The sequence below is a fragment of the Schistocerca piceifrons genome, chromosome 1 (genome assembly GCF_021461385.2).
Source record: "Schistocerca piceifrons isolate TAMUIC-IGC-003096 chromosome 1, iqSchPice1.1, whole genome shotgun sequence".
NCBI classification, from domain to species: Eukaryota; Metazoa; Arthropoda; class Insecta; order Orthoptera; family Acrididae; genus Schistocerca; species Schistocerca piceifrons.
The window spans coordinates 637,293,627-637,317,978 of NC_060138.1; the positions used below are offsets into that span (position 1 = coordinate 637,293,627).

A 24,352-nucleotide genomic window follows, 5' to 3' on the forward strand; every position below is an offset into this window, starting at 1 on the left:
TCTACTGAAGTACGAGCCTTTTGGGGTAGGACGCCTTACGTGGTGTATCACTGGTCCTCAGTGCACTAAGACCTTGGCACTCAGCATTGTAACCACACCCACTATTCCTCAAATTGGGCCTAAACACCTGATGGGTTGCACAAGTTACGCCCATAGTGCGTCCCCATCTGCACCTACGATCATGATGGACTTTCCATGGCACCCGAAATCCAGCACGGTAGCCAGCTCGTTGTGGTGGGGTCGTCATGTACCCTCTAGGTTGTAGCCCCCTGACAACACTGGGATCGTACTGCCGATACCTGAGCTGCACCCTCCCCACGTCGGCCAAGGAGTAGATGCCTGTCTCCTTGGGGCATCAGGACTCCCGGCAACGGTCATCCTGCCAGGTGGCCCTTGCTGAGGCTGGGTGACGCCTGTGGGGAGAGCCCCTGGTCGGAGTGGGTGGTATCGGGGCGGACGTTTCGCAGATGACACGTCAACATGTATCAGGTCGATCTGCGGCCGAGTCTTTTAAAAAGAAAGGTACTGTCTCTGGTTCTGGTTCTCCTGCCCTTTCCCCCTTGGCCACTCACTGGGAGGAAGGACAGGCCCGCCGGCTTGGGGCGAAGCACTTCCCCCGCTATCTAGTCAGTTCTCGGACCGATGGGGGGACGTTCGCCACCTCGAAGCCCATGTTCTTTGTCCAGCACATCGAGGATATCTTCGGGTAAATCGAGGCTCTCAGTAAAATGCGTTCGGGGTCCGTTCTTATAAAGACCACCTCTGCCACACAGTCGGCGCCGCTCCAGGCGTGCGACCGACTAGGGGACATCCCAGTGTCCATTGTCCCGCATCTGGCACTGATTAGGACACAGGGGGTTATTTTTCATCGGGACCTCCTGCTGCAATCTGATGAGGAGCTCAGGGCCAACCTGGAGTGCCGAGGCGTGCATTTCGTCCGGCGAGTCCAGCGCGGCCCCAAAGACCGTCGCATCGACACCGGGGCTTTTATCCTCGCCTTCGAGGGGGACGTTCTCCCGGAGAAGGTAAAGGTGATGTGCTACCGGTGCGACGTGCGACCTTACGTCCTGCCTCCTATGCGTTGCTTTCGGTGTTTGCCCTTTGGGCACATGTCGTCACGGTGTGAGGCTGAGCCCCTTTGTGGCGATTGTGGACGTCCTCTTCGTGAGGAACATACATGCACCCCACCACCTCGGTGCGTCAATTGTCCTGGCATCCACTCGCCTAGATCTTTAGACTGCCCCGCGTATCAGATAGAGAAGAAGATTTAAGAATTAAAAACTTTGGATCGTCTCCCTTATTCTGAGACCAGGAAGAAGTATGACCGCCTCCATTCCGTGACGTTGACAACTTCGTTTGCCTCAGTCATATCCACTCCTTCCACAGTATCCTCACGCCTATCCTGTCCCCCCCCTCCACCTCCTCACCCCATCCGGGGTCTACGCCTCCGCCTCCCAAATCCCTCCCTTCCAAATCCTCCTCCCTCGCGGCCCCTGCCCCCTCTGCCCCAGAGGCCGCCCTTCCTCCTCCTCCCCCTCCGCCGCCTGAGAAGCAATCCTCTTCTCAGGCGTCCATCGGGGAAACGTTCCGGACCCCGGCTTCTGAGGTCCGGCATTCCAAAACGGACCCCGCGCATGAGGACCTTCTTCGGGTCCAGCTCCCGGCCGTCCTCAGTTTCGCCGGGACGCTCTGCTGCAAGGCGCTCAGCTGGCCTCTCATCGGCGAATGATGCTGCCCCTCCTACGCAACCCGGGAAAGCGGCCGCAGCTGGCGACGACTCGATGGAACAGGATCCGCCTCCCGCCGGTTGTAGCATTGTTCCCTCGAAACCTGGCCCTCCGCGGCCGTCGAGGTGACCAGCTCTTCACCCGTTTCGTTCCCCCTTTTTTCTGACTAGCGATGGCTTTGTTACATTGGAACATAAGAGGTATTCGATCTAATCGGGAGGAATTACAACTGCTCCTCCGCCTGCACTGTCCGCTCGTCCTTGGTCTCCAGGAAACCAAGTTGCGCCCAACTGACCATATTGCTTTTACCCACTATACCTCGGAGCGGTCTGACCTCACCCCTGTGGACGGTATTCCAGCTCATGGTGGGGTCATGTTGCTCGTTCGGGACGATGTCTATTACTATCCCATCCCGTTGACCACCCCACTCCAAGCAATAGCTGTCTGTATTACTCTTTCTGCCTTTACTTTTTCTGTTTGTACCGTCTACACTCTATCCTCATTCGCAGTTAGTCGGGCCGACATGATGTACCTGATTGTTCAGCTTCCTCTGCCGTTTTTATTGTTTGGTGACTTCAGTGCCCATCATCCCCTTTGGGGCTCTTCTGCATCCTGTCAGAGAGGCTCCCTCTTGGCGGATGTCTTCAACCATCTCAATCTTGTCTGCCTCAATACTGGCGACTTTCCTCTCGGACTCTACTCATACCTACTCCCACTTGGACCTCTCGATCTGTTCTACCACTCTTGCCCGTCGGTTCGAGTGGTATGTCCTTTCCGACACCTATTTGAGCGACCACTTGCCCTGTGTCGTTCGTCTCCTGCACCACACCCCATCCCCACGTCCTTCGAGCTGGAACATACCGAAAGCTAACTGGGGACTTTACTTCTCCCTGGCGACCTTTCCGGACCACAATTTTCTCAGTTGTGACAGTCAGATCGAATACCTCACGGCTGTTATCACCAATGCTGCCGAACGTTCCATTCCTCGTACTACCTCTTCTTCACGTCGCGTTTCCGTCCCCTGGTGGAATGAGGCTTGTAGAGACGCTATCCGTGCTCGACGACGTGCTTTACGCACCTTTCGCCGCCATCCTACATTGGCGAATTGTATTGGATACAAACGGCTCCGAGCGCAATGCCGTAGAGTCATCAAAGACAGCAAAAAAGCTTGTTGGGCCTCTTTCACCAGCTCCTTTAACAGTTTTACTCCCTCTTCTGTCGTCTGGGGTGGCCTGCGCCGGCTGTCGGTCATTAAGGCCCACTCCTCGGTACCTGGCCTGACTTCCGGTCATGAGGTCCTTGTTGATCCTGTGGATGTCTCCAACGCCTTCGGCCGCTTTTTTGCGGAGGTTTCAAGCTCCGCCCATTACCACCCTGCCTTCCTTCCCAGGAAAGAGGCGGAAGAGGCTCGGCGACCTTCCTTCCACTCGCTGAATCTGGAAAATTATAATGCCCCCTTTACTATGCGGGAACTCGAACGTGCACTTACACTGTCCCGGTCCTCTGCTCCGGGGCCAGATGCCATTCACGTTCAGATGCTGGTACACCTTTCTCCGGCAGGCAAAAGCTTCCTTCTTCGTACCTACAATCGCGTCTGGACCGAAGGTCAAGTCCCCATGCGTTGGCGTGACGCCGTCGTTGTTCCTATACCCAAACTCGGCAAGGATAGACACCTTCCTTCTAGTTACCGCCCCATTTCTCTTACAAGCTGTGTCTGTAAGGTGATGGAGCGCATGGTTAACGCTCGGTTAGTTTGGATTCTTGAATCTCGACAGCTACTTACCAATGTTCAATGCAGCTTTCGTCGCCGCCACTCCGCTGTTGACCACCTTGTCACCTTGTCGACATTCATCATGACCAACTTTTTGCGAAAGTGCCAAACGGTAGCAGTGTTCTTCGATTTGGAGAAGGCTTATGATACCTGTTGGAGAGGAGGTATCCTCCGCACTATGCGCAGGTGGGGTCTATGCGGTCGTCTGCCCCTTTTTATTGATTCCTTTTTAACAGATCGAAAGTTTAGGGTACGTGTTGGTTCAGTATTGTCCGACGTCTTCCTCCAGGAGAACGGAGTGCCTCAGGGCTCCGTCTTGAGCGTAGCCCTTTTTGCCATAGCGATCAATCCAATTATGGATTGCATTCCACCTAATGTCTCAGGCTCTCTTTTTGTCGATGACTTCGCGATCTACTGCAGTGCCCAGAGAACATGCCTCCTGGAGCACTGCCCTCAGCGTTGTCTAGACAGCCTATACTCATGGAGTGTGGCAAATGGCTTCCGATTCTCTGAAGAGAAGACAGTTTGCATCAACTTTTGGCGATATAAAGCATTCCTTCCGCCATCCTTACATCTCGGTCCCGTTGTTCTCCCATTCGTGGAAACAACTAAGTTTCTAGGGCTCACACTGGACAGGAAACTTTGTTGGTCTCTGCACGTTTCTTATTTGGCTGCCCGTTGTACACGTTCCCTTCATGTCCTCAGAGTTCTTAGTGGTTCATCTTGGGGAGCGGATCGCACTGTCTTGCTTCGCTTGTATCGGTCTATAGTCCGATCGAAGCTGGATTATGGGAGCCTCGTCTGCTCGGCCATCCCTCTTACGCCGTCTCAACTCCATCCACCATTGGGGGTTACGTCTTGCGACCGGAGCATTTGACACTAGTCCCGTCGTGAGTCTTTATGCTGAAGCTGCCGAATTACCATTGACCTACCGGCGCGACGTACTGCTTTGTCGGTATGCCTGCCGGCTGTTGCCAATGTCCGACCACCCCTCTTATCAGTCCTTCTTCGCCGATTCTCTCGACTGTCAGTATGGGTTGTATGTGTCTGTCCTGCTGCCCCCTGGAGTCCGCTTTCGTCGCCTGCTTCGACAATTGGATTTTGCCCTCCCTACCACCTTCAGAGAGGGTGAGAGCCCGACACCACCTTGGCTCCAGACTCCGGTTCATCTTTATCTCGACCTCAGCTCGCTCCCGAAGGAGGGTACTCTGGCTGCAGTGTATTGCTCACGGTTTGTCGAACTTCGTGCGCGACTTGCCAGTCACATCTTTATTTACACTGATGGCTCCAAAACTGACGATGGTGTTGGCTGTGCCTTTGTCGTCGGGGCCGTCACTTTTAAATACCGGCTCCTCGACCAGTGTTCCAGCTTTATGGCCGAGCTTTTTGCTCTCAATCAGGCCGTTCAGTATGCCCGCCGCCACCGACATTCATCGTATGTACTCTGCTCTGATTCACTCAGTGCTCTTCAGAGCCTTGGAGCTCCATATCCGATCCATCCCTTGGTGCAACGGATCCAGCAGTCCCTCCATTCTTTTACTGATGATGGCTCTCCTGTCAGCTTTCTGTGGGTTCCCGGCCATGTAGGAGTGCCTGGGAATGAGGCTGCTGATGCTGCAGCCAAGGCTGCAGTCCTCCTGCCTCGGCCAGCCTCCCATTGTGTCCCGTCATCAGACATTAGTGGGGTTGTTTGTAAGAGGCTTGTGTCGTTGTGGTGGGATACTTGGTCATCACTTGAAGGAAACAAGCTCCGGGCAGTAAAACTGTTCCCAACTGCTTGGACAACCTCCTCCCGACCATCTCGGTGAGAAGAGGTCCTTCTGACCAGGTTGCGGATTGGGCATTGCCGGTTTAGCCAGCGCTACCTGCTCTCCGGTGACCCAGCCCCGCAGTGCCCTTGTGGTCATGCCTTGACAGTGCGCCATGTTTTATTGTCGTGTCCCCGTTTGTACAAACACACAACATCGAATATTATAAAAAAAAAAAAACGGTTACAGGCAAATTTCTTTGTGACAGATATTCAGTTAGGAGATGGCATATGTGAACACAACATCGAACATTATGAAAAAAACCGTTACAGACAAATTTCTTTGTGACAGATATTCAGTTAGGAGATGGCATATGTGATAAATCTCGTGTTGTCCTGTCTCTGCCATCTACTTTACAGTATATTTTAGCTGATGACGCTCGAGCAGCTGCTCGTGTTCTTCGTTTTATTACTTTGACTGGCTTGTCCAAAGACATCTAACTCTTTCACTTATTTTATCTGCATCTTTGTACGAACTTTCTGGTGTCCCCCCCCCCCCCCCCTTCAGTTTTACTAGATTCTATGTGCTCTAACAATTGTGACTGGGCGCTAATGACCTCAGTAGTTGAGCGCCCTTAAACCCCACCAAAAAAAAAAATCCGTCGTGAGGACCCACCTTAATGTCGCTGTGGCTCCCAAATGACAGTAGTCCACCTCTTGCTGGACTGCCCACATTTAGCTGCTCTGCGGCAGACTTTTAACTTCTCAGCACCCTGCCTTCGGTGTTGGGCAACAGTGCCTTTAGTTTTACATTCTATCCGTGAGAGTGAATTTTATACTTCTATGTAGGTTTTAGCGCATGTCCTTTATCCTTCTTTGTCCTCCACCCTAGTGCTTTTAGGGTGGAGGTTTTAATGGGTTGCAGAGTGGCTGGCTTCCCCTTTATATTGTCGTGGTTGGCCAGCCACTATAATCTGCTTTCATGTTTTACTCTTTTCTGTTTCTAGCATCTCTCTGGTTTTTTTTCCGTTTAGAGTTCGTTGCCTTCCCTTCGTTCTTGTGCCTTTTCCATTCTTTCCGTTTTGTTATATGTTTCGTCCATTTTATTCTCACACTTGTGGCATTGTTTTATTAGGAACAAGGGACCGATGACCTTCCAGTTTGGTTCCTTCTCTCGCCTTTAAACCACCCAACCAACCATCTGTGTCAACTGCAGAGAGCATCATTTCCATTGCTCACCATAATGCAGGATTTTACAGTGAGAAAAGAAAATCATGGAATACAAAATCTTGGACCGACTGACATACACTGAGGCCAAGAGGTTTTTTTGAGTGCCAACATCTTGTGGCTGTGACCACCTCTTATGCTGCCACTTTTGTGGCCCCATTAGTTCCGCGAGTTCCAGTCAGCTCTCAGAGCCGGAAGACTACACCTGCCCTCCCTCCCTGTTGCTCCCGCACCACCTGCCTTGAGAGCACTGCCCCCCCCCCCCCCCCCCCCAACCATCTCATCCAGAGAAGCGTAAGTCTTCTTCAGCTTCCTCTCATTAGGAAAGGGTCCCTTGGGCCACTCCCTTCCTCGGTTTGCGCTGGTGGGAAAGATGACACCTACCAGTGGCTGAAGTGCCCAAAGCAGCTGGTCGTAAGGCTTCACGATTATCCTCAGTCTCAGAGACTGGATCAGTGAAGCCCTCCCAGCCAGAGAAACCCAGGATCAGCAAGAAAAATCCAGAAAGAAGACACCCAAGACCAAGAGAATTTCGGTGGCAACCACACCACTACTGCCTACAAGCTCCGTGTCTGAGGATGAGGTGAAGATTCTGGTGTCTGCTGAAGACCTAGATCTCACCAGACCCTCAGACACAAAATATGTAGCCTGTTCATCAAATAAGTTGGTGGTAACAGGTGACTGAGGTGTAGACTACATCTTTGAGTGTTTCATGCCTTCCCGGTCTCACGATCACGTCATCCTCCAGTGGAATTCTGGAGGTTTTTTCCACCACCTGGCGGAACTACGGCAACTGTTAAGCTTTACACCTGATTTCTGCATTTCCCTCCAGGAAACCTGGTTCCCGGCATTGTGGACCCCTGCCCTTCGCAGCTACAGGGGATATTACAAGAATCTTAGTGAATATAACAGTGTCAGATGGAGTTTGAGTTTGCCCTGAACTTGGTATGTAGTGAACCCGTGCCCCCTTCAAATTCCTCTTGAAGCTGTGGCTGTCAGGATACAGACAATGAAGGAAATAACTGTCTGCAACATATATCTCCCTCCAGGTGGTGCGGTACCGCTGAGCATATTGGCTGCACTGATTGGTCAACTCCCTAAACCTTTCCTACTTAAGGGATATTTTAACACCCATAACCCCTTGTGGGGTAGCACCATGCTTACTGTCCCAACTCGATGTCTGCCTCTTAAATACTGAGGCCATCACACATTTCAGTGTGGCTCATGGTAGTTACTTAGCCATTGATTTATCAATTTGCAGCCCAGGACTCCTCCCATCTATCCACTGGACAGCACATGATGACCTGTGTGGCAGTGACCACTTCCCCATCTTCCTGTCACTCCCCCGGCGTCATGCTTACGGACGCCTACCCTGATGGGCTTTAAACAAGGCAGACTGCGTAGCCTTGTCCTCTGCTATCACTGTTGAGTGTCACCCACGTGGTGCCATCGATGTTGTAATTGAGCAGACCACTACGACGACAATTTCTGCAGCGGAAAAGGTGATCCCTTTTTCTCTAGGGTGCCCCTGCCGAAAGACAGTCCCTTGGTGGTCACCGGAAGTCGCTGAGGCAATTAAAGAATGTCGGCGAGCTTTACAGTGACATAAGCAGCACCTTTCCCTAGAGCACCTAATTGCCTTTAAGCGGCTCTGTGCCCGCGTTCACCTGCTTGTAAAAGGACGGAAACAGGAGTGTTGGGAGAGGTATGTGTCGATCATTGGGTGCCATATGTCACCTTCCCAAGTCTGGATGAAGATCAGACATCTTTTTGGGTGCCAGACCCCAACTGGTGTCCCTGGCTTTAACATCAATGGCGTACTCTCTACGAATTATGCAAATGCGATTGACAAGCACTTTCTGAGCGCTATGCACGAGCCTCTGCATCAGAGAACTACCCCCCCCCCCCCCCCCCCCCCCCCAGCCTTTTGTACCCTCAAACAGCGAACGGAATGGAAAGTAAAGTGCTCTCATTCACTACACCGCACAGTGGACCCTGCAATGCCCCACTTACAGAGTGGCAGCTCCTCAGCACCCTTGCACATTGCCCCGACACAGCTCCTAGGCCGGATTGGATCCACAGTCAGGTGATTAAACATCTCTCCTCTGACTACGAGCTATATCTCCTCGTCATCTTCAACCGGATCTGGTGCGATGGCGTCTTTCCATCATAGTGGCAGGAGAGCACAATCATTCTGGTACAGAAACCTGGTAAAAATCCACTTGATGTGGATAGCTATTGGCCCACCAGCCTCACAACGTTCTATGTAAGCTGCTGGAATGTATGTCAAGTTGGCAGTTGGGTTGGGTCCTGAAGTCACATGATCTGCTGGCTCCATGTCAGGGCGGCTTCCGCCAGGGTCGCTCTACCACTGATAATCTTGTGACCCTCGAGTCTGCCATCTGAACAGCCTTTTCCAGATGCCAACATCTGGTTGCAGTCTCTTTTGACTTATGTAAATCATACAACACGACCTGGCAACATCATATCCTTGCCACATTGTATGAGTAGGGTCTCCTTGGCCTGCTCCCAATTTTTATCCAAAACTTCCTGTCGCTTCATACTTTCAGAGTCCAAGTTGGTGCCTGCCATAGTTCCCCCCTCCTTGTCTTCAGGAGAATTACATGCCGCAGGGTTCCATATTGGGTGTATCTCTATTTTTAGTGGCCATCAACAGCCTAGCAGCAGCTGTAGGGCCGTTAGTCTCCCCTTTCTGTATGCGGATAACTTTTGCATTTCTTATTGCTCCTCCAGTACTGGTAATGCTGAGCGGCACCTGCAGGGAGCCATTCACAAGGTGCAGTCATGGGCTTTAGCCAACGATCCACTCACTGTAGTGGAGACGTATCGATTCTTAGGAGTGGTTTTCAACACCCGATTGACTTGGCTACCTCATCTTCGTCAGCTTAAGTGGGAGTGCTGGCAGCACCTCAGTGCTCCTCTCTGCTGCCTGAGCAACACCAACTGGGGTGCAGATCGCTCTACACTGCTGCAACTCGACAGAACCCATGTTCAATCCCGCCTTGACTATGGGAGTCTGGTTTATGGTTCAGCGGCGTCCTCAGTGTTGCTTTTCCTTGACCCAGTGCACCACTGTGGCGTTCGCCTAACGATGGGAGCTTTTCGAATGCATCTTATGACCAGTGTCCTAGTGGAGGCCCGAATCCTTCCGTTGCGGATCTGACGTGCACAACTACTCAACAGCTATGTTGCTCTTCACTGTCACTTCCTCTCAATTTTTGACATGTTCGGGGGCTCTGAAGTTGTTTACACCGACAGCTCAATGGCTGATGGTAATGTTGGCTTCACCTATGTCCACAAAGGCCATATTGAACAGCATTCCTTGCCTGCTGGCTGCAGTGTATTCACTGCAGAGTTTGTGGCCATATCTTGTGCACTTCAGTACATCCCTTCCTGTTCTGGTGAGTCGTTTCTTTTGTGTTCTGACTCCCTGAGCAGCTTACAAGCTGTTGATCAGTGCTACCCTTGCCATCCTTCGGTAGTGAACATCCAGGAGTTCATCTCTGCCCTGGAACTGTCCAGTCGTTCAGTGGTGTTTGGTGTTTGTGTGGACCCCAGGACACGTCGGAATCCCAGGCAACGAACTTGCTGACATGCTGGCCAAACAGGCTACGTGGAACAGCTCCTGGAGATGGGCATCTCTAAAACTGACCTGTGATCTGTCTTACGCCGCAGGGTTTTTTCGGCTTTGAGAGACAGAATGGCATAACAGTATGCACAACAAGCTGCGTGTCATTAAGGAGACTACAAATGTGTGGATGTCTTCCCCGCGGACTTCTCGCAGGAAATCAGTTGTCCTTTGTCGACTCCGCATTGGCCATATGTGGCTCACACATGGTTACCTCCTCCGTCGCTGTGGCTCACAAATGACGGTCGTCCACCTCTTGCTGGACTACCCACTTTCAGCCGCTCTGCGGCAGACTTTTTACTTTCCCAGCACCTTACCTTCGGTGTTGGGCAACAATGCCTCAACAGCAGCTGTAGTTTTACGTTTTATCCGTGAGAGTGGGTTTTATCATTTGACCTGAGTTTTAGCACATTTACTTTGTCCCTCTATGCCCTCCACCCTAGGGTTTTTATGGTGGAGGTTTTGTGTTGCAGAGCAGCTGGCTTCTCTTTTTTTATTCTCATAGTTAGCCAGCCATGGTAATCTGCTGTCTTGATTTTAATCTCCTCTCCCTGTTTTTTTCATCTCTCTGTGGTTTTCTTGTCCTGTTTTGTCCATTGTAGTATGTGTTGTCCTTCTGTCATTCTTCATGTTCTTCGTTTCTCCTGTTATTTTGCCGTATGTCTTCTTTGTTTTCTTCTTTTCCATGGTCCCTTCCCCCACCCTTTTAAACCAACCAACCCACCACTTGGCCACGAGACCCATCATTTGTGTACCCCAAGGTTGCCCGCTCTCCTTTGGTTCCAGATCTTGCAGACAGCTGTACGCCCTTTGTGCCCTGCACTCCTCCACCTCTGAAAGAGAAGAAGAAGAAGAAGATACATAAATACCAAGTCCCCCCCCCCCCCCCCCCCTCCCGGTGTCATCACCCTGTCCTTATTGGTGACGACTACCGACCGAGTGACATGATCTCCTCTCGGCTGCTTTATATCTAACTTGGACTCTTGCCACTCAAAAGATAGTATAGTCACCTACCAGAAATGCAGTGTCTTGTCTCCTCATATTCTGCATTGTCTTGTTCTTCAAGAAATGCATTTCTGTGATGAATACTCTCCAACATTGCATGGTTATCGGGAATTCTGTCAGCACTGTGCTGGTGTCGGGGTAGCATCTGGTGGGGTTGCACTTTGGTTCACTCCGGAGTGCAAACGACTCCGGCAATCGCCATTTGCAATGTCTACCTCTCTCCAGGTAGGCTGGTTAGCACACTGGACTTGCATTCGGATGTACAACGGTTCAATCCCGTGTCCGGTCATCCTGATTTAGGTTTTCCGTGATTTCCTTAAACCATTTCAGGCAAATGCCGGGATGGTTCCTTTGAAAGGGCACGGCTGATTTCCTTCGCCATCCTTCCCTAATCCGAGCTTGTGCTCCATCTCTTAATGACCTCGTTGTCAACGGGACGCTAAACACTAATATCCTCCTCCTCCTCCTCCTCCTCCTCCTCCTCCTCCTCCTCCTCCTCCTCCAGCTCCAGGTAGGCCACTGCTTGACGTTGCACTGTCTATCTTAATCCAGCAACTCCCGCTTCTGCTTATCCTTCTTGGGATGTCAATGCCAACCACCCACTTTGGGGGAGTGTCACTTTAACTGGTAGGGGTCTCTTAATTGACCAACTTATCACGGAACTCGATTTTTCTCTCTTCAGTGATGGTTCCCCTACCCACTTCAGTGCCACTCATGGCACATTCTCTGCTATTGCTCTCATGATCTCCTCCCCTGCACTTGTGGCTTTCCTACATTAGTCATCTCATGATGACTTTTGTGACAGTGACCACTTTCCAGTGATCCTATCGTCCCACTGTGGCTGCCAGGCAGACAGGCCCACCATGTTGGGCATTCCACAGGCCCAATTGGCCTTTATGTATGTCTGCTGCACACTTGCAACACCTCCCTCTCAAATTCTATTGATGTAGTCGTGTAAGGCGTCTCTGCCACTATTCTTCATGCTGCTGGCACTCTGTCCCCCTATCTACAGGACCCCTCATCGTTGACCGGTACTGTGATGGACCAAAGAGTCGCAGTCACTGTCCAGGACCACTGACGGGCTCTGCAGCAATTTAAGCGACACTCTTCACAACCCAACCTCCTCGCTTTCAAGCCTCTAAAAGCTAAGGCTCATTAACGTATTAAGTGGAGTAAAATAATAATGCTGGGAGTGCTGTGTTTCCTCCCTGGGGACATATGCCTCTTCATCACAGATTTGGTCTAAGCTCCTTAGCCTTCTGGGCCACCAGCAACAGTCAACTGTCCAGGGTCTTAACCTCCAAGATGCTCTGTGCACTGATCCATTGGTCCTCGCAGAACACTTTGTCACACACTTTGCAACGACATCGGCGTCCTATTCCTATCCTACTACCTTTATCTGGCAGAATTGCAGAGTTGAACAGACCCTCCTCTGTTTCATCCCACACCATACTGAGCCCTATAATGCACCCTTCACTGAATGGGGAATTTCTGCAGGCTCTTACCTCATCCTGAGACACGGCCCCAGGCTTGGATTCCATCCACTACCAGATGATGCAACACTTATATGTTCTGCGGAGGCAACATCTCCTTGGGGTCTTCAACCACATTTGGCCCACAGGGGCTTTTCCGTCACAATGGCAAGACAGTATAGTTATGCCAGTCCTTAAGGTCGGGAAGAAGCCAATGTCTCTTGACAGCTACTGTCCAATTAGCATGACCAATGTACTTTGTAAACTGCTTGCAAGAATGGTCAGCTTCAGATTATGTTGGGTACTCGAATCTTGGGGTCTTTTGTCCCCATATCAGTGTGGCTTCTGGGCAAGACGATCTTCGGCTGACCATTTACTCCGTTGACTCACTGCTGGCATCTTGTCGCGGTCTTCTTTGACCTACAGAAGGCATACGACATGGCATGGTGCCATCACATTTTAGTTACCCTCCATGACTGGGGTTTTCTCCCCAGGGGGCTCACCGCTCTTTGGTGAGTACGTGCTTGGCAACCACGGGGCCCCAGCCCTCGCAGCACTGCTTCACTTTCAGTGCTGCTTGTCTCCTCTTCTTCTGTCCTTTTCCCCTCTCTTGGGGAGATGTCTCGTGCCTCCATGGGCTCCTGAAGCTCATTTGCGTTGGTTTACTTGTAGGTATCTTCTCTCTGGCACTGCTGTTTCCCTATCTTGTTCTTTCCCTGTGTCGCTCATTCCCTACACTGCTCTTTCCCTGTGTCGCTCATTCCCTACACTGCTCTTTCCCTGTGTCGCTCATTCCCTACACTGCTCTTTCCCTGTGTCGCTCATTCCCTACACTGCTCTTTCCCTGTGTCGCTCATTCCCTACACTGCTCTTTTCCTGTGTCGCTCATTCCCTACACTGCTCTTTTCCTGTGTCGCTCATTCCCTACACTGCTCTTTTCCTGTGTCGCTCATTCCCTACACTGCTCTTTTCCTGTGTCGCTCATTCCCTACACTGCTCTTTTCCTGTGTCGCTCATTCCATACACTGCTCTTTTCCTGTGTCGCTCTTTCCCTGCACTGCTCTTTCCCTGCACTGCTCTTTCCCTGCACTGCTATTTCCCTACGAATGCTACAGTACTCGTTTTACTATGAGGGAGCTGGAACATGCTCTCTCCTCATCCAGGTCTTCTGCTCCTGGGCCCGATACAATCCACGTCCTCATGCTGCAGAATCTTCCTCTTGCAGGAAAACGCTTTCTCCTCGATACCTACAACCGTATTTGGACTGACGGTGTATTTCCGATGCTTTGGCGTGAAGCTATTATTGTTCCCCTACCTAAGCCTGGTAAAGATAAATCCCTTCCTTCCAGCTATCATCCAATTCCCCTTATGAGCAGTGTTTGTAAGGTTATGGAACGCATGTTCAATGGTCGATTGGTGTGGTGGCTGGAGACACACCATCTTCTCATTAATGTTCAGTGTGGGTACCGAAAGCACCGCTTGGCAGTTGATCATCTCGTCACCCTGTCAACATTCGTCATGAATAATTTTCTGCAGAAGTGACAAACAGTGGCTGTTTTCTTTGATTTGGAGAAAGTCTATGGTACCTGTTTTTGCGGACGGGCATTCTACGTACTAAGCACACATGGGCCCTTCGCAGTCATCTTCCCACTTTCATCCCAGAATTTTTAACAGATCGTGTTTTCCGGGTACGTGTGGATTCCTCCTTATCCCACATCTTTTCACAGAAGAACGGGGTGCCTCAGGGCTCCGTACTCAGTGTCGTCCTCTTCTCCGTAGCCATCAACCCCATTATGGACTGCCTTCCAGCTGGCATTTCCGGTTCTCTTTTCGTTGACGACTTTGCTGTTTATTGCAGCTCCTGCAACACTGTCTTCAGTGTTGTCTGGACCGTCTATATTCGTGGAGTGTCACAAGCGGCTTCCGCTTTTCTGCTACCAAATCCATTGGCGCCAACTTCTGGCGGTACAAGGCGTTTCTTCCACTGTCCTTGTGACTGGGCCAAAATTCTCTCCCGTTCGTGGATGCAACGAAGTTCTTAGGGCTTATGTTCGATAGGAAACTCAGTTGGTCTCCCCACGTGTCCTATCTGGCTGCACGCTGCACCCGGTCTCTAAATGTCCTTCGTGTATTGAGTGGTACCTCTTGGGCAGCTGACCGGACTGTCCTCCTCCGCCTCTATCGATCTCTTGTTTGCTCCAAGTTGGATTATGTATGCATTGTCTACTCCTCTGCACGGCCGGCTATCTTCTGCCGTCTAAACACAATACACCATTTGGGGATCCGTCTCGCCGCTCGTGCCTTCCGTACTAACTCTGTTGAGAGTATCTACGCAGAAGACAGTGAATTACCACTGTCATAGCGGCATGACATCCTACTCAGTAGGTATGCATGTCGGCTTTCTTCCATGCCAGACCACCCAACCTTTGACCCTTTTTTTGATGACGTTCTTGACCGCCAATATGAGATATACGTTTCTTCTCTGCGGCCTCCTGGCATCCGCTTTCGTCACCTGCTTCAGCAGCTGCAGTTCACACTTCCTGCCACTTTCTGAATGGGGGAGAGCCCTTCACCACCTTGGCTTCAGACAAAGGTTTGTGTTCATTTTGACTTCAGCTCGTTCCCGAAGGATTCGACTCCCGAGCTGACCTATCGCTGCAACTTTCTCGAAATTCGCTCAAAACTTGCCAATAGCATATTTTTGTACACTGGTGGTTCCAAGTCCGCCCACGGTGTTGGCTGTGCCTTTGTCGTTGGGGCTGATAAGTTTCAATTCCAGCTTCTTGACCAATGCACAATTTTTACACTAGAGCTTTTTGCCTTCTATCAGGCTGTTCACTACATTCGGAGGCACCAGCTCACTCGCTGTGTGATATGCTCTGACTCCCTCATTGCCCTTCAGAGTCTTGATCATCCCGATCCAGTCCATCCCATCATTCAACGGATACAGGACTGCTTCCATGTGTTCCCGGATGGGGGAGCCCAATTGATGTTCATGTGGGTTCCTGGCCCTATTGGTGTGCCTGGGAATGACGCTGCTGATGCTGCAGCCAAGGCCGCAGTCCATTTCGTTCAGCCCGCCTCTTACTCTGTTCCCTCGCAAGATATTTGTACTTTTCTCTATCGGTGTATCATGTCACTTTGGCATGACCATTGATGCTCCTTTCATGGGAATAAACTCAGAGAGTCAAACCTGTCCCAACAGCCTGGTCGACTTCCTCCCAGCCGTCTCACCATTAGGAAGTAATGTTAGCTCGGTTGTGAATAGGGCACTGCTGCTTTAGTCGTTGCCACTTGTGAGTTGTGACCCTGCACCCAGCTGTCCTTTCTGTAGCCAGCCATTAACGGTCAGACATTTCCTGATCCTCTGCCCCTATTTTAGCCAGTTGTGTCTCAGGCTCGGGCTGCCACCTGCATTACCAGACATTTTAGTGGATGACGTGTGAGCTGTAGCTCACGTTTTAAGTTTTTTAAGAAGCAGTAATATGACAAGAGATTTGATTTCTACTTTGTGACTCCGGTGTCTTGTCGACGTCTTTTAGGTACTCTTCCGTAACATCTTGATGTTTTAGCTTTGTTTATTCTTCCTTTTTGTATTGGACCTCGCAACTGTTTTTTACTCTTGCGTACCCAGCATTCTGTAGTCCTATACTGGGCGCTTATGACCTTAAATGTTTTGCACCCTAAAACCCCACGGGAGAGAGAGAGGGAGAGGGAGAGAGAGAGAGAGAGAGAGAGAGAGAGAGAGAGAGAGAGACTGGGGCTTCTGTGGTCCCCTTCCGATTTTTATCCGCAAGTTCTTATCTTACCGGCTCTTCCAGGTTCAAGTTGGTACTTCTCTCAGTGCCCCTTGGATTCAGGAGAATGGTATCCCACAGGATTCTGTGCTAAGTGTCACACTCTTCCTCATTGCCATCAATGGGCTTGTGACCTCTGTTGGGTCCCTGGCTGCCCTGGCCTTGTACATCGACAATTTTTGCATCTGGTAGATCTCCCACTCAGTAGCATCTGCTGAGCAAAAGCTCCAAGACGCCATCCGATGAGCATTTATGTGGGCCACCACCCAGGGCTTCCAGTTTTGTCCCTCTTAAAACGCGGGTTACGCAATTTTGTCGTCTACCTACAGTACACCCCTATGCAGAACTTTATTTCGGTGACCAGCTCCTCGATGTTGTAGCACAGTCTCATTTCTTGGGCCTTATTTTTGATAATAAGCTGACATGGCTGCCCCACATTCGCCACTTAAAGTCTACATGTATGCGGAAGCTTTGATTTGATTTTAACGGGGAGGCTAAAATAGCTTAAGCCGCCCCCCCCCCCCCCCCTCTCCCCCCACTGCCCACACTGAAACTAAGTTTATTGTGCGGTATTGCTCCCTGTATATCCAGTAAAGCCAACTAATGTCCTTAAATAGCGCACGAAGTCCCTCTACCAGTTTCTTGTTAGACACAATTTCTTCAGGTGTAGTTGTCCCGAAGATTCTGTATCTTTTACTCTCCAATGCCATGGATTCGCAGATTAGGTGTGATGCAGTTTCTTCACCCTCATCACAGATTCTACATTTAGGGCCCTCTTCCGTTATACCCATTGTGTGTAGGTGTTTTTTGAAATTCCCGTGGCCGGTCATCAGTCCAGTCATGAGTTTGATCTCTTTCCTGTTCAATCCCAGGATTACAGAGCTTCTTTTAAAACATGGCTTGGGCATCATTACCTCGCCATGTTTTTGTTTATGGACCTTGGTCCAATGTCCTACGTGCTGTTTCCTAAGCCAGTTCTGTAGTTCTAATTTGATCATAGCCTTGGTGATTGTCAGGGCAGGTTCCAGTCCAATAAATGGAGTTGTTGTCCCCATCGTAGCCAATCTGTTGGCTTGTTCATTGCCACAGATCCCTTAGTGGCCATGGACCCACACTAGGTTTACCCTATTGCTTCCCCCTAGCTCTGCCAGCGTCCTGTGGCATTCTACAACAATCTTAGATCTTGTTGCAGGAGCTGCCAATCATTTCAGGGCTGCCTGGCTGTCTGAATAGATGTAGATGCTATGATCCTTATAACACCTACACATATTCTCCTCCACACATGCCCTGATTGCAGTAATTTCAGCTTGGAATACAAAGGCCAGTTTTCCTAGCGAGATGATGCCCTCCAGTCTTGGCTGAACCCGGTACACCCCTGCCCCAACGCCTTGGTCTATTTTTGACTCATCAGTGAACCAAACCATGTCCCCCGTACGGTGTCTAACTGTTTTATCCCACTGCTCCCTACTTCCAATTATTTTGTTTTAAGGCTTGTCGAAGCAATTGGGAATTATTATATAGTCAGCAGGCATTTCCCCAGCCATTCCTATATTTACCTCACTCACTATGATAGTGTATGATTCTGGATATCTGTATGAGACCCAATTTTTACCAGTTTTAAGTATGTATGCCCCAGCTGCTGCCTCCATCTTGACCCAAAGGTGTAGAGGAGGCATGTTCAGCATGGCTTCCATTCGAGCAGTTGGTGTGCTGCTAATTCCACCTGTTATGGCTAAGCAGGCCAATCTCTGCACCATAGCAAGCTCCTTAGCTGCAACCAGCTGTTCTACATTCTTCCACCACACTACGGCCCTGTAGGAAATCCTAGGTCTAACCACTGTGGTGTATATCCAGTGTATACCCCTGGGGCTTAGGCCCCAGTTTTTGGCACAAGCCCTTCCAGTACTCAAGTACTTTTTGTTAATGTGAGGGTTCCATGTTAGCTTCTCATTTAAGGTTACCCCTAGATGTTTCACTATTCCCTTCAAAGGTAGAGTTTCATCAAAGAGCTTTAGATTCCAACTTGAATCTTAGGATTAACCCTCAGATCCTGTTTAATGCACCAATTTTGCATGATGTCCAAACTTCCTTGTGCCATATTTCTAACTGTCAGTAAATTTGCCAAGTATTACTATGAGAAGGTCATCTTCGTATCCTTGGCAGAAGCATTGTCTGGCATTTAATTCCTCAATGAGTTTGTTCACCACTAGATTCCACAATAGAGGGGACAAAACTACTACTTGTGGGCAGCCTCTAGTGGTGTTAATTACCATCTTTTCATTCATCATGGTAGGCTCTACTTTCCTTCCACTAAGCATTGCCCTGATCCAACTGCATATAGTGGTCCCCAGGTCATGCACCTCTGCTGCCCTTACCATGGTATCGATATTGTTACTGAAGGCCTCCTCGATATCCAGGAAGATGCAGAGGGCTATTTCGTGGAAGTGAAGTGCTTTCTCCACCTTCGCAGCGAGTTGGTGGAGAGCTGACTCGCATGATTTATCTGGTTGATATGCATGTTGGTTTGAATGTAGAGGGGCCCTACTTAGCCTCCTCTCCCCAACATATACATTAACAAGTTTTTCCAATGTTTTGAGAATGGAGGACGACAAACTGGTTGGTCTCATATCCTTAGCCTTGGTATGATCAGTTCTCCCTGGCTTTGGAATGAAGACAATCGTCCCTGTCCTCCAAGCATTGTGAATGATGCCTACTCCTAGGCTAACTCTGAATAGCCTACATAGGACTCTTATGAGCTTCTCTCCTGCATGTTGCAGGAGAGCTGGAAAAATTCCATCTGGGCCGGGTGACTTGAATGGTTGGAATGTTCCCACCACCCGTTGGATTTTATTAAAGTTCACAATCTCCTTGGCCGATTCCCAGTCGTCTCTTTGAGTGCCTGAGAACCGTTGTCTCTCTGGGATCACTTTGTGGACTGTGTTGTCCGGCAGAGAATATTGAGGAAGGTGAGTTTTGAGGAGCAGTTCCAGCATCTCATGTGCTGTCTTTGCATATCCTCCTTCCTCAACATACCTCCTGAATTGATTGGTACTCTAGTGAGAATCTTGTGAAGTCTGGCTTGCGCAACCGTGCTCTCCACTTCCTCACAGATTGCCTTCCAGGACGCCTTCTTTGCTTGTCTGATTGCAAGATTGTAGTTGACAAGGGCCTCACACTATTTAGCCCATTGTCCTTTACGTCTCGCAATATTAAATAGTCTCCATACCTGTTTTCTTCGCATTTCTAAGTTGTTATTCCACCAAGGCACATCCCTATTTGTGCACTTCTTGGTGATTATGCAGTTGTCCTGATAGTCTACTGAATTCCTTATCAAGTATTTAATTTTCAATAAGCCTAAATCAAGGTCCGACTTTCGAGCCTATGCTGAAGGCGTAGAAAGCAATTAACATATGTGATAATGTTTCCCGAGCAGCCGAAGCATGGGATAAAGTGGAGAGCGCTACCATAATAAAGAGCTGGAGAAAATTGTGGCCACCCATTGATGCTAAGTTGGATCCAGTTGTGAGCGACAGTGATGAGCCAGTCAATTAAGAATTATCAATTACTTTGTACGCTTACATGTTCCACAACCTTCCAGGAGGAGAAGAAATTGATGAAGTTGTTACTAAGTGGCTGAATGACGAAAACTGTGATATGGACCAAACTTTAACAGATGAAGAAATAATCAAAAACGTGCAAGAAAGTAATGATGAAAGTGATGAAGAAGAAGACACAGGAGGAGACAGCATGAAGATGTCTCACACTGCTGGTGCTGAAGCTGCCGAGGTTTCCTGGAATACATTATATGACAACCAGAAACATGCAGTACCAATGTAATGCTAATTAACTAACTCCTCCCAAACAGGCCATGAAGGCCCAGCAGTACCAACCGGCCACTGTGTCATCCTCAGCCCATAACCGTCACTGGATGCGGATATGCAGGGGCATGTGATCAGCACACCGTTCTCCTTGCTGTATGTCAGTTTGCGACCCCGGAGCTGCTGCTTCTACTTTTCAACCAAGTAGCTCCTCAATTTGCCTCATTAGGGCTGAGCGCACCCCGCTTGCCAACAGCACTCGGCAGACCGACAGTGCTCAACTTCAGTGACCTTTCGACGACTGTATAATTATGTACAGTATACTGTACACTCAATGACTAAGTTTTCTTTGAAAATTAAGGAATTTTTGGATTTAATAAAGTACATCCTCTATGTTTTAAATTTCATGTTTCTGCTTAAAGTCTAGCATAATGTGTTTCCTTTTAGAAGACATTATTCCAAACTGTAAAGAAAGCTAAAATTTCAAATACAGTATATAAAGCTTTGGTTAACTAAGCATTGCAATGCATGATAATTCATTGTGCATGTGTTTTTGGATGTGTGCTGGATTACTGAGAGGCCGGATTACAAGGGCGAGAGTCTAGTGTACTTGAGCAGCCAATATTAGACATTCATCTCGTGGACTGAAAAAGTGAATTATCGGTGAATAAAGCTAAAGAGTATAGTACAGTGCACTTTACATAGGTATGTGCCACGCAAGGTTATGAGTAACTATGTTAGAAAATTATTTCACTGTGTAGAGATCTCTTCATTGCAAGTAAACAGAGCCAAAACATTGTTCTGAAACAAAATTACTGTTAGGTGAGCAATGTGAAGAATATTCAATGAATTTGAAAGTAAAATGTATATTGGACTGACAAAAACCCCATAAGGCAGTTGGTGACTCAGTCATCTGTTTGGTTGTCTATAGGTATACCCAATTTAAAGTCTCCCATTTTATTTTCCTGCCTGTATGCTAACGATAATTGCAGGAACTACTGCAGGGATTCTGATATGATTATCACTAATAAACTGTTTCACAATTAGCAGTTGTGTGTGTTAATTTGTTACTGTGAAGCCAGGGCGGCTTGCTAATTCATTAGTATACTTAGAATGAGAAAAAGAGAGAGGAGAGAGGGTGTGAAATAATGAATTCTATTTTCCAAAATTATTTTACCAAAGATGATGGCTATCCTTTCAATTATTGTGCAGATGAGGAAGTGACACAGTATTATGAAAAGGAAAGTTGCTACTCTTCATATAGCAGAGATGCTGAGTCGCAGATAGGCACAATAAAAGGACTGTCACAAATAAGCTTTAGGCTAGCGAGGCCTTCGCCAAAAATACACACACACACACACACACACACACACACACACACACACACACACACAAAAAAAAAGTGTGTGTGAGTTGGTTTGCATAAGTGTGTGCGACGAGTGTCTGTCATCTATTTTGACGAAGGCCTTGCTGGCTGAAAGCTTATCTGTGACAGTATTTTTGTTTTGTGTATCTGCGACTCAGCATCTCCTCTATATGGTGAATAGCAACTTTCCTTTTCATCATATTGTTACATTCCACCCTGGATTTTCCACTGTTTAAGGAAATGACACAATAGATAAAATGGCCCAGTAAGCTAAAAACTGTTTCAGAGTGAACAAATATTAGTAGAACAAAGAGAGTTGGTTCGTTTTTCAACTTCATATAGAGGTAAAAGATTAAGGAACTGAAAATTAACTAAAATCAATCACACTTGACCTGATAGGATACCTTTTGATTACCTGTAGATTATGTGCACGAACTTGCTCCCCTTTTAGCGGCAGGTGGTGTGAAGTCACTGGATTAGCAAAAGTGTTCCAAGTGACTGGGAGAAGATTCATATTATCATATTTAAGAACTTCTGTGGTGAATGTTGCATGAGAAACATTGATATTCATGAAAAGTCTTATTGTTTAATACAAGAAGTGCACACACTAGAAAGTATGTAGCAGCATCTTTTTATTTCCTCCTTTGAGTATTTAGTTAAATGACCGTGAAAGTAAAACAGTAATTTGTTAATGGATCAGGAAATGGTAATGATATTGGTATACAATGTAAGTTGTATCCTCAGCTGTACATCGTAGGATGGGCTGTGGAATATAAATCCAATTGATGATCCTCTTTTTACACCAGACATAGATAAGATAAATACCTATCACAGTTTGTAACTTATTGCTGCTGTTTGTGTAGCAAAAACACTTTGGCAAGTTCAGTCAGGGGTACAGAAATTGTGTTAGTCACACCTGCTGTAGCATCTGATTGTTCTGTTCCATTTAGGATAATCTACTTCTTGCTAAGGGCACCTCTCAAGATTTCTTAATAGGCCAATGTTTTTTTTGAGGTCTCTTCGGTGGTAAGGAGAAATTTTCTTGCAGTTTGCATTCTGCACATGGAAATTCCTGGCACCTGTAAGCACTATCTATTCTATAGAAACGTTCATATTTGTGAATAGGTAGCTTAAAAAATGTTATGAGTCTGATGTAATGTGAAGTACAGAAAGGTTTTTGTGTGCCCATTAACCCTCAGGTGGGTGCGCCTGTGTATAAAGCGTGCCAAACGCAAATAAAATTGTTTTGTACCAATCCATTATTGTTTCACAATTGTGAGCCTATACCTATTCCCTCATTATTGCTTCAGCTAAGAGTGGTAAACTGTGTTGTCATACATCAGAGTGAGCAACAATAGTGTAAAATAAACAGTGAGCTAGGTCAGAAAAAGATTACGATCCATGCAGGAAAATGACCCACATTACGAGCTAGCAGCGCAATCCCACAATGAGGCAATTTTCTACAAGATAACGAGCAATCGAATAAGCAGTTGGCTGGGATCTGATGTAACTGTGCTTTTTAATGCTGCGTGTGTGTGTCATTTCTATTTCATTATTCCTTAATTAGACAGTTCTTTAGTGCGTATTATGTAAGTTTCTTTCATCATTGTCTTTAATTAAACTATGATTTTTCTCTTACATGTTTATCTTTGTAACATAAAAACAGCTATTCTTTACATATGTACAAAGTATGTCCCGCATCCACTATTGTTATGGAAATTAGTTTACCCGCTTGAGGGGGGGGGGGTTATTTCTGTTTCTACCCACCTTCGTTTGTGGAAATGAAAAATTACAACAGTTAGGAAATAGGCACCCTCATGAAAGCATAGAATGCTTTTCAAACATGAAATATTTAAATGTTTTATGGCGAGTTAAAACTTTCTGCCAGATAGGGACTCTGTTTTTCTCAGGAAGTGCTGTTGTAATTGTGCTATTTAGAGCATTCTTCCCAGACCAATGCAAACTATGAACTTGTCATTAAATTCGATTCATACCTTCCGAGACTAGAGAGTTTTATCATAATGCTGCAGGACTAGCATCCCTGGGAGAAAGGGTACGATCGAGAGTTCGAGTCAACCTGAGTCTCATGGTTGTTACTCTACACCACATGCTCTCTACCCAGCCCCGTAGCATTAAGGCAGATGACCTGTGGACCTCGGAATGTGTGGTTAGGAACAAATGATAAATTGGAGTTTTAAATTAGTTCTTGAGATATGTGTTACAGAAATGTTGCTAGTTTGTAGAGCCATTCAGTTATGATGTTAGTTGGACAGGAAGGCCCACTGTGTGTTTTAAATTGTTGTTATTGCTGTTTGCTAATGTGGTAGTGCAATATAAATATTTGTTACAATCAAATGTAATGTGGCTTGTTGGCTGATGGGATAAGTGTCAGTACATGACTCCAAAGACCTGGGACCTCAGTCCTCTATCAGTCCTAGGATATTTGTTTAGTTACTTATCACTTCTTTCACATATCACACGGATTTGTTAATGTGTGAAAATCTAGTCGCGCGAGTCTCCAATGTACACATTAAACTATGCATCCCTCTTATAACTGTCTGGTAATTTACTTCAAATGGCCATGTTTAGTATGACTATGGTAGACGATGGTATTCAAACCAATCTCTGAGTTGAGTAAAGCTTTATCTCAATCAGACATACTGAAACACACATTTTGAGACGAATTTTTGCAAAGATTGAGATGTATATCTAGTGAAATAATTAATTTAATCAGTGATGCCTTGCAGCTGTTTTATAAACTGGTTATTTTACT

The 24,352-nt window shown here is 47.8% G+C and overlaps 1 protein-coding gene across 2 annotated transcripts in view; it reads left to right on the forward strand.

The window, feature by feature from the left end:
- LOC124805031 (ARF GTPase-activating protein GIT1) overlaps nucleotides 1-24,352 on the forward strand; it is a 226,538-nt gene that overhangs the window by 22,719 nt on the left and 179,467 nt on the right. The window lies entirely within an intron of this gene.